Here is a 9,444-nt window from a genome sequence, read left to right as displayed (position 1 = left end):
TGCTGGGTACAGTATACTTTATTGATGGTACATGACAAGGCATGACTCCTCAAGCCCCTCCCCTTCTTCAGGGGATCTGGGATGGGAATGGTGTAGAGCCTGGGACATTCTTAGTGTGCTGGGAGATGATTTGGGGCAAGGATTCCCCAGCAGCTGAGGGCCTCTCTCTTCATCTTGCTCTTGCTGGGGTTGGCAGTCCAGGGGGCTGTTACTCCTTGGAGGCCATGTGTACCATAAGGTCCACCATGAGGTGCTGTAGCCAAATTCATTGTCATAGCAGGAAATGAGGTTGACAAAGTGGTCAAAGTGCTCACTGAAAGAGATGCCAGCCCCAGCATCAAAGGTGGAAGGGTGAATGTCCCTATTAAAGTCACAGGGGACAACCTAGTCCTCAGTGTACCCAAGGATGCCTTGAGGGGGTCCTCTGATGCCTGCTTTACCACCTTCTTGATGTCTTTGTATTTGGCAGCTTTCTCCAGGTGCCAAGTCAGTTCTACGACATTGGGGCTGGGGACATGGAAGGCTATGCCAGTGAGCTCATTCAGCTCAGGGCTGACATTGCCCACAGCCTGGTGGCACCAATAGGAGGATGATGTTCTGGGCAGCCCCTTGATCATCGCATCACAGCTTCCTGCGGGGCTGTGTCTTCCAGGTGGCAGTGACGGCATGAGCTGTGGTCATGAGTCCTTCCATGATACCAAAATTGTCATGGAACACCTTGGCCAGTGGGACCAAGCGGCTGGTGGTGCAAGAGGCATTGCTGACAATATTGAGAGAGTTGTCATACTTCGTGCCTATCATGGTTCGAACCTCATGGTTCGTGCCTATCACAAACATGGGGACATCAGCTGAAGGTGTAGAGATGACGACCCTCTTGGCCCCACACTTCAAGTGAGCCCCAGCTTTCTCCATGGTGATGAAGACCCCAGTGGACTCCACAGCATACTCAGCACCACCCTCACTCCATTTGATGTTGTCAGGATCTCGGTCCTGGAAGATGGAGATGGGCTTTCCATTGATGACAAGTTTCCTGTTCTCAGCCTTGAATGTGCCACTGAAACCAGTCACGGGTGATCTTGATAGAAATAGTAGAACTGAATTAGCTGTGGGTAGAATCATACTGGAACATGTAGACGTGTAATTGAGGTCAATGAAGAGGTCACTGATGTTGAAAGCAGCCCTGTTGACCAGCACCCAATACAACTAACTCCATGTACTCCGAGCTTCACCTTCGTGTCTCTGGGACATGGTTGGCACCACACCAGAAGATGCAGCTATCTGTCGAATGGGAAGGAACAGAGATCCCTGTTTTCTTTCCTCAAAGTGTAAACTAGATAATTTTAACAAAGAGGTAATTAATTTGTTAGTCTCCTATACTCTAATCAGGGTATTCTTCCATCCCATTTTTGTGTATTTCTTGGGCAGAAGGGTCAGTAATAAGTGAGCTATTTCAACAATGGAAATAATGTTGTTATTAAATCCCTAGCACAGAGTTAATCACTTGGGTAAATTAACAGAGAATAAAACTAACATCAGTATCATCCTAAAATTCAGAGCCCTTTCCTTTAAGACTAAATAAGATAGTTCCTCACAGAAACCTGAAGCAGTTCATTTCAAGGGTACATAAGGCTAAGAGAGGGTGACTTTAAAACATGGAGAAGGCACTAAGCTTCCTTATTCTGCTTTCATTTCCCTTTTCCACATCATCCAGGCGATGTTTCTTCATCTGCTATAGAAGGGAAGCAGCATTCTACAGAAAATTTACAAGTACTATAGCAGGTTTCCTTGTTTTTATCTGTTTTTAATCTTGCTACAGATCTTCCTCAACTTATGATGGGGTTACAACCACCCAAACCCATCGTAAGTTGAAACTTAATTATAGTTGAGAATGCATTTAATACACCTAACCTGCTAAACACCATAGCTTAGCCTTGTCTACTGCAAGCATGCTCGGAACACTTGTATCAGCCTACAACTGGGTAACATCCTCTAACACAAAGCCTACTGTATAATAAAGGCCAAATATCTGATGGATACTGAAAGCGACAAAACGGAATGGTTGTGTGGGTACAGAATAGCTACCGGGGCACTGGTGGTTCACCCCCATGACTGTGTGGCTGGCACCCGGCTGCAGGTGATGGGCAGCATCATACCACATGTCACTAGCTTAGGAAAAGATCAAAATTCAAAATCTGAGATGAGGTTTCTGCTGAACGTGTATCACTTTCGTACCATCATAAAGTTGAAAAATTGTAAGTCGGGGAACATCTGTGGCAAAGTAAATTTGCAACAGCCAGGGTGATCCATTTCAAAGAAGCCTGCCACACAAAAACCCCAACCTACAGCTCCGGAGTGTTGCAGGATGATTTTAGTTTTATAAAAATGGATGATGTGTACATGGGGTAGACTATGTAATGACATGTTCCCTTAATGTCTTGGAATACTGTAGATTTTTATAGACTTTTACACACCAGGAGAACATAAACTGCAGAGAAACCTGAGACTAAAAGCCTCAGGGTGGGGGGAAGGCCTTAGAAACCACTGCCAAATGGGTTATGAATCAGAAGTGAAGATAAAACATACAGAAGATTATAATTAGGAAATCAAGCCAAAAAATATTCCTTAGTTATGGCCTACACATTTGTTAAGCCACAGAACAATACAAAGATGAGTAAGACAGGATTCTTCATTCTCAAACTAGCTGGTGAGATAAAACTATCATGCGGGGCGCCTGGGGGGCTCAGTCGGTTAAGTGTTCGACTTCGGCTCAGGTCATGATCTCACGGTTCATGAGTTCAAGCCCCACGTCGGGCTCTGTGCTGACAGCTCAGAGCCTGGAGCCTGGTTTGGATTCTGTGTCTCCGTCTCCCTCTGCCCCTCCCCTGCTCAAGCTCTCTTTAAGAATAAACATTTAAAAAAATGTAAAAACTATCTTATGTAATAAAATATGGAATAAGTTCAAACTGTGGGTTATAATTTGCAAGTGTCGTAGAAATATAGAGAAAAGAAAGATGAGTGAGCTAGTTAGAGAAGGCTTCGTGGAGAGGCGGTGCTGCGGTAGGTCTTTCAAGAGAAGAGAAGTCAAGGTATGGACAGACCATTTCAGAAAGACACGACTGGTCACACAATGTGGGAGGCCCACAAGACCCGCATGACTACAGCAGAGGTTGAGAGTTAAAAATCTGTTCTAAATTGAGTAAAATGCTCAAGTATGCGCCAGATTGTGAGGAAATGCAGCACACAACAGAGAGCACTGGAAAAAAAAAAAAAAAAAAAAAAAAATGGCATGATAAAAATGTGTCTCAGAAGTACAAGGTAGACTAGATTGAAGGCTGCTGAAATAATTCAAATCATGTCAGTAAATATTTAGTGAGTGCCAACAGTATCATTGCCATACATACTGTGGAGGACACAAAGATGAGTACGATGTACACAACTCCTGCACTCAAGAGGCTAATCCGTATGGCAAAGACATAAATAATTGTGATAGTAAGTAGAAAATTAAAAGGATGATTTTTGTGTTCTTAGAATCTATGAGATTCTTGAAGAGTCTCAAAGCACTATAGAGATTAAAAAAAAAGACATCAAGTTGGGGATAAAGGAAGTTTGGTGGGGTTTTTTGTTTGTTTTGTTTTCTAATGTTTTTTATTTTATTTTTTGAGAGAGCGAAAGAGACAGCGTGAGCAGGGAAGGGTCCGAGACAGAGGGAGACACAGAATCTGAAGCAGGCTCCAGGCTCTGAGCTAGCTGCCAGCACAGAGCCGGACACGGGGCTTGAACCCATGTACCGTGAGATCATGACCCGAGTTGAAGTCGGATGCTCAACTGACTGAGCCACCCAGGTGCCCTGTTTGGTTTTTTGTTTTTTGTTTTTTTTTAAGAGGTGTGTTTTTGAATGGGTCATGAAGGAGCAACAGGATTTCAAGAGGCAGAAATGAAGAGAAGGAAATTCCAGACAGTAGGAGGCAAAATAATACTGTTGGGAAAGCACTACTATAAAAACTGGGTTCAATTCCATGTCAACAATCAGTTCTGTCATCTTGAACAAGTTTTATAACCTCTCAGAACTTTCATTTCCCCTCTGTAAAATGAGGATAATAATTGTATCTAACTCATCGTGTTGTAAAGACAGAATAATAATACATGAAGTGCTCGCTTCACCAACACATATACTGAATAATAATGTACGAAGAGTCTAGCACATACATTGGCATATAATTGGCATCCAGCAAATGTTAGCTGGGGCTGTTATAATAAGAAAGTGAGCATGAGGTGCAGAGGATGATAAGCACGGATGTTCTGGACACATGAAGAAAACTAGTTGTTTTAAGTATGAGGTCTGTGTGTGAAATAGATGTCTTAGTTTGCTCAGGTGTCTATAACAAAATACCTAAACTGGGAGGTTTATAAACAACAGAATTTATTTCTCACAGTTTTAGAGAGGCCCAGCTTGATATAAAATACCCAGTCCATGCAGCAAGGGACAGTAAAAAGAGTGTGGACTCTGAGTTCCAGATCTACCAGTCACTTCCACAGTGACCTCAGACAAGTCTTTCTTAAGTCCCATTAGGCAGTGTCCAGGAAGGAAGGCGGAAGACATCTATCTTTTGCCCAACTACTACATTCATGCTCTGTACTGAGTATAGGTTTATAGACTCTGTCAGGCAGAGAAATAACGACTAAGAAAAACAAAATTGAACCTTTCTAAAAACAGTCGGTTAAGCATCCGACTTTCGCTTAGGTAATGATCTCGCAGTTCGTGGGTTTGGGCCCCGCGTTGGGCTCTGTGCTGACTGCCAGCTCAGAGCCTGGAGCCTGTTTCAAAGTCTGTGACTCTCTCTCTCTCTGACCCTCCCCTGCTCACGCTGTCTCTCTCTCTCCTAGAAATAAATAAAACATTAAAAAAAAAAATTAAAAACAAAAATAAAAACGGTTGTCTATATTTTTTAATTTGTTGAAAGAAATTTGTTTTTATGCACATTTCTCACTAAGGAAGCTATATCAGGAGGCATAAATACATATAAAGGCACCAAGGCTTTGGTGCAAAAAATAAAAGCAAAAGCAAAAAATTAGGTATGATATCAGATGTATAAACAAGGACAGAAAAAGATAATCTGAGGTAACTGAGGGTCCCAAGATAGCTTTCTTCTGGAGTTCCTTCTGTTCCTGGGCACACCAGCTTTCCAACCTACCTGCTGAGTCTCATCCCTTGTTTCCCCAAACCCTACACTCTCTGGATGTCATCACTGGGCTCATCTACCTGGGAGCTACAATGTATTTTAAAATAGTAGGGCTGCCTGACTGGCTCAGTTGGTAGAGCATGTGACTCTGGATCTTGGGGTCTTGAGTTCAAACCCCACATTTGGGTGTAGAGCTTACTTTTAAAAAAAATTATAGGAAGCTCATAAAATCTCTGTAAAGGCCAGAAAATCAGGCGTGGAGATGCTGTCCCCCTTCTCAAGTCCCAAACCACACAAGGAATGCTGCTCATCCTCTACTGCTACTCAACAGACACAGTATTTGATATGAACACTTATGCACGTGACACTGGGGACCAGACGCAAAGATACGCCGCAGCCGCTGTGGGACATCTCCTCTACCGTCCTTATCAAAAAGCCTACAAGGCCTGGTTCATCCCATACTCATCCTGAACCGATGTCTTCTAGGAGTGTGCCTGATCGGCCAAGGCTGGGTCACATGTCTGTACCTTAACGGCAACGAAGGCTTGGAGACAGAGTTTTGGCTTCCAACTTGGAGAAGTAAAAAGTATAATGTGGGAAATTCTCCAAACATAACGAGATTGTTCAAAAGATGCTAAATGGCCAGAACAATAAATGAGGACCATATATACTACTGTGGAGTTGTTCTCAGGCATGTCCAGGAATGAAAGCAGAAGACATCTATACTAAAAAACTGTACTACTTGCTAAAGTAGTTTCCAAAAATCTGAGAATATAACTTGTACAAATATAAAATGAACATGGGTCAATATTTTATTCAGCTCATCAATTGGTAAGGAATCAGTAAGATATTAAAACTGGTTCAAATAAGAACCGAAGTGATGGCTATTTACATTCTCTGTTCAGTAGAATCTACTAGACAAAACTCATTTGCATTTTTAGGTACAAGAATCATCTCCAGAGTTATTCATTTTTTATAACCTAACTTTCTCTACAGAGTTGTAAAATAGTTTGGTCAATATAAGTCCATCAGACTCTTGCACCCTCACAGAATCAGGTAACCCTGCCGCCCTGCTTCAGACTTCACTGAAAGTACAGCCGATAATCTCATTTTGTTATTTCTAAGGACTGAAAAAATTTCTTAATGCAAGTGGAAACAAGCAAGGTGGAGAAAGGAAGGATACTGATATACTGGCATATTTTCTTATTTTTTAAAGTGAGAAGATAAACCATAAATTGTTAAAATGGGTACCTATTATCAAAGGAGGAGGGGAGTACTATGGAGAGGACAGAACTACAAGCTAGACTTCTCTGAATATACTTCATTTTGCTGATTTGGCTTTGGATCCATATAAATGTTTTACAGAATTATAAAGCAAAATCACATACATTTAAAAAGTGTCTCTAGGGGCGCCCGGGTGGCTTAGTCGGTTGAGTGTCCGACTCTTGCTCGGGTCATGATCCCAGGGTTGTGGGCTTGAGCTCCGTTTGGGATTCTCTCTCTCTTCCTCTGACCTTCAGCCCTGCTTACACACACACTCTCTCTCCTTCTCTCTCTCTCTCAAATTAAAAAAAAAATAGAAAGAAGAAGAAGAAGTGAAATGGAACACATGAACCTAACTGGCCTAACAGGTGGTAGCATAACCATACAGGGAACTATTCCAGGTGACTGAAAACACAATAGCTGACTTACATCCTTAGCGGAATATGGCCTAAGGGGGGTGGGGGTGGGGAATCTGTTATTATTCTCTGTAATAACCTTATTGGTGGTAGACTAGGTATTATTATTATGGAATATGATGGGGTAAACTAAATGAGTACTTACGTTGATATTTTAGAGAACTGAAATGTTCAGCAGGTTTGAAAGAGGTACAGATGAAAGACTGGTGAGGTTAGGTAAAAACTCCATAGCCTTCCATCTGGATTTGAAGTGTCAGTGTGAGTTTGGGATTTATTTAATCTATTTATATGATAATTATACATAATATACATAATATACATAATAATTTTATATATATTGTAAAATTATATATAAATAAAATCCCCTTGCTCTGTCTACGGAAAGGCTTAGAAACAATGATCAATCTGGTATCAGTGACACTCCTACTGCCTAGGTTTTGGTATTTATACATCATTTCCACTAATGATCCACTAATGATCTCCTTGGAGAAATGGCTGATTCCAGGTCTGGGGCAGGAAGTGCTCCAAAAAAGCCTATGACAGTTCATCATACCAGAAAGTAAAGAACCTATTAAAGGGTACTAATGTCATGCCAAATACAGAGACTCAACAACCCAGAAGCCAATTTGAGTAAGTTCCCACTGGCCAAAGATGGGACAACATGGATATTAATAGGCACAAAACTGTAATGGGTCAACACATAGAATATGGTTAAATCCATGAATTCGTAATGATACAAAAATAGCTCAATGTTTTGTACGTGGATCTTATTTGGATCTCAACTCAAACAAGTTATTTTTTTAAGTGTATGAAAAAAGGAGAGTGTGAATACTGACATGATTGATGGCTTTAAGAAATTATTGTTAATTTGTTTCAGATGTGTTCATGGTCTTGTAGTTGGATTTGTTTAAGAACCTTTATCTTTTAGAGATACACACTGGAATATTTATGTAGGGAATAATCTGATGTCTAAGATTTACTTCAAAATAATCTGGGTGGTGTGAGTGTAAATGACAGAAGATCGGTCATGTATTGATAACCAGAAGCATGGTATAATGGTTTCATGGGGGCTCACGTCACTATTATCTCTACTTTTATACATGTTTAAAATATGCAAATAAAATTCCTTTAAAATTAAGTGACCATAAAGCTGAAAATGTCTACTACAGAAGAGAAGCCTCAACATTATGACATTGAGTCACCCCAAATTTACAGATATGTCTGCAATTATATATACAGCAATTCAATATACATATAAACATAGCAACTCAAATAAAAACTCTGACAGAATTTTTCAGAAAATCTGATATGCTGATTCATATGGAAAATTCATATGGGAAAGTTAACATGCACAAAATACCAAGACAACTTTGAAAAAGAAAAACATAAGAGTGGAGGAGTGACTTGTCCTATGAGACATGAAAAGAGATACAAAGCTGTTTTAATCAAAACTCTGTGATATCGAAGGAGCAACAGAAAAAAGAACAGATCAGTGAGCTCAGAAACCAATCTATGTATATATGGGAATTTGGTTTATGACAGAGGTTTCCCGTTCACAATGGGAAAGCAAATAAAATAAGCTCCCTATTTGACACCATTTAAACAAAACTAAATTCCAGATGAAATAAAGACCTAGAAACAACTATAAAAAAGGAAAAATAATACACCCTCTAAAACTAAGAAAATTAAATGAGTGTATCTTTTTTATACTAGAATGAACAAATTTTTCTTAAGATAAAAAAAGGGCACCTGGATGGCTCAGTCAGGTAAGCGTCCAACTTCAGCTCATGGCCATGATCTCATGGTTTGTGAGTTCAAGCCCCACGTCGGACCCTGTGCTGACAGCTCAGAGCCTGGAGCCTGCTTCGGATTCTCTGTCTCCCTCTCTCGCTGTCCCTCCCCGACTTGTGCTCTATCTCTCTCTGTCTCTCAAAAATAAATAAATGTAAAAAAAATGTTTTTAAGACAATAAAGCATGTATCATAAGGTAAAAGTGAATAAATTTTTCTGTACCAATATTGTAAAATTTCATAGAGAAAAAATCAATAGAAGCCAGAGACACCTGTGAAAGACTGAGAAGATATTTTTCATATATATCACTGTCAAAGATTAGTAGCCAGAATACACATATATATGTGTGCATGTGTGTATAAAACAACTACAAGACACTAAGAAAAAGCAACAATAGAAAAATGAACAAAAGATATGAACAGTCATTTCACAGAAAACTCCAATGGTCAATAAATGTGTGAAGATACTCAACCTCATTAGTAATTATGAATATGCAAATTATTAAAAATGCTAATTCACCTTGCCCCTTCCTCTGCCCAGTTAACTCTAGCAGTAAGATGTACCTAGGGGTATCTTTTTTCTATAAATATACTAACCTATATTACTATCAATAAAGTATCCTTTTTCCATAAATACACTAACATCTATTACTATCAGTAAAGACATTTTGAATTGATGAGCCAAGGAATAGCTGAGTAAGAATTAGACAACAGTCGTTGCGGGTGGACGGTCATGGGTTTTCCTAGGAATTCCTGGAGGAAGCGGGGGCTTCAGGAGCTTAATGCTCATCTCTT

The 9,444-nt window shown here is 40.2% G+C and overlaps 1 pseudogene; it reads right to left on the bottom strand.

Moving 5' to 3' along the window:
* Nucleotides 1-2,158, bottom strand: LOC144238686 (glyceraldehyde-3-phosphate dehydrogenase pseudogene; annotated as a pseudogene).
* Between the last annotated feature and the right edge of the window lie 7,286 nt (nt 2,159-9,444).

This window comes from Crocuta crocuta, unplaced genomic scaffold (genome assembly GCF_008692635.1).
Source record: "Crocuta crocuta isolate KB4526 unplaced genomic scaffold, BGI_CrCroc_1.0 scaffold415, whole genome shotgun sequence".
Taxonomy (NCBI): Eukaryota; Metazoa; Chordata; class Mammalia; order Carnivora; family Hyaenidae; genus Crocuta; species Crocuta crocuta.
This window is presented reverse-complemented; position numbering and strand designations above follow the sequence as displayed.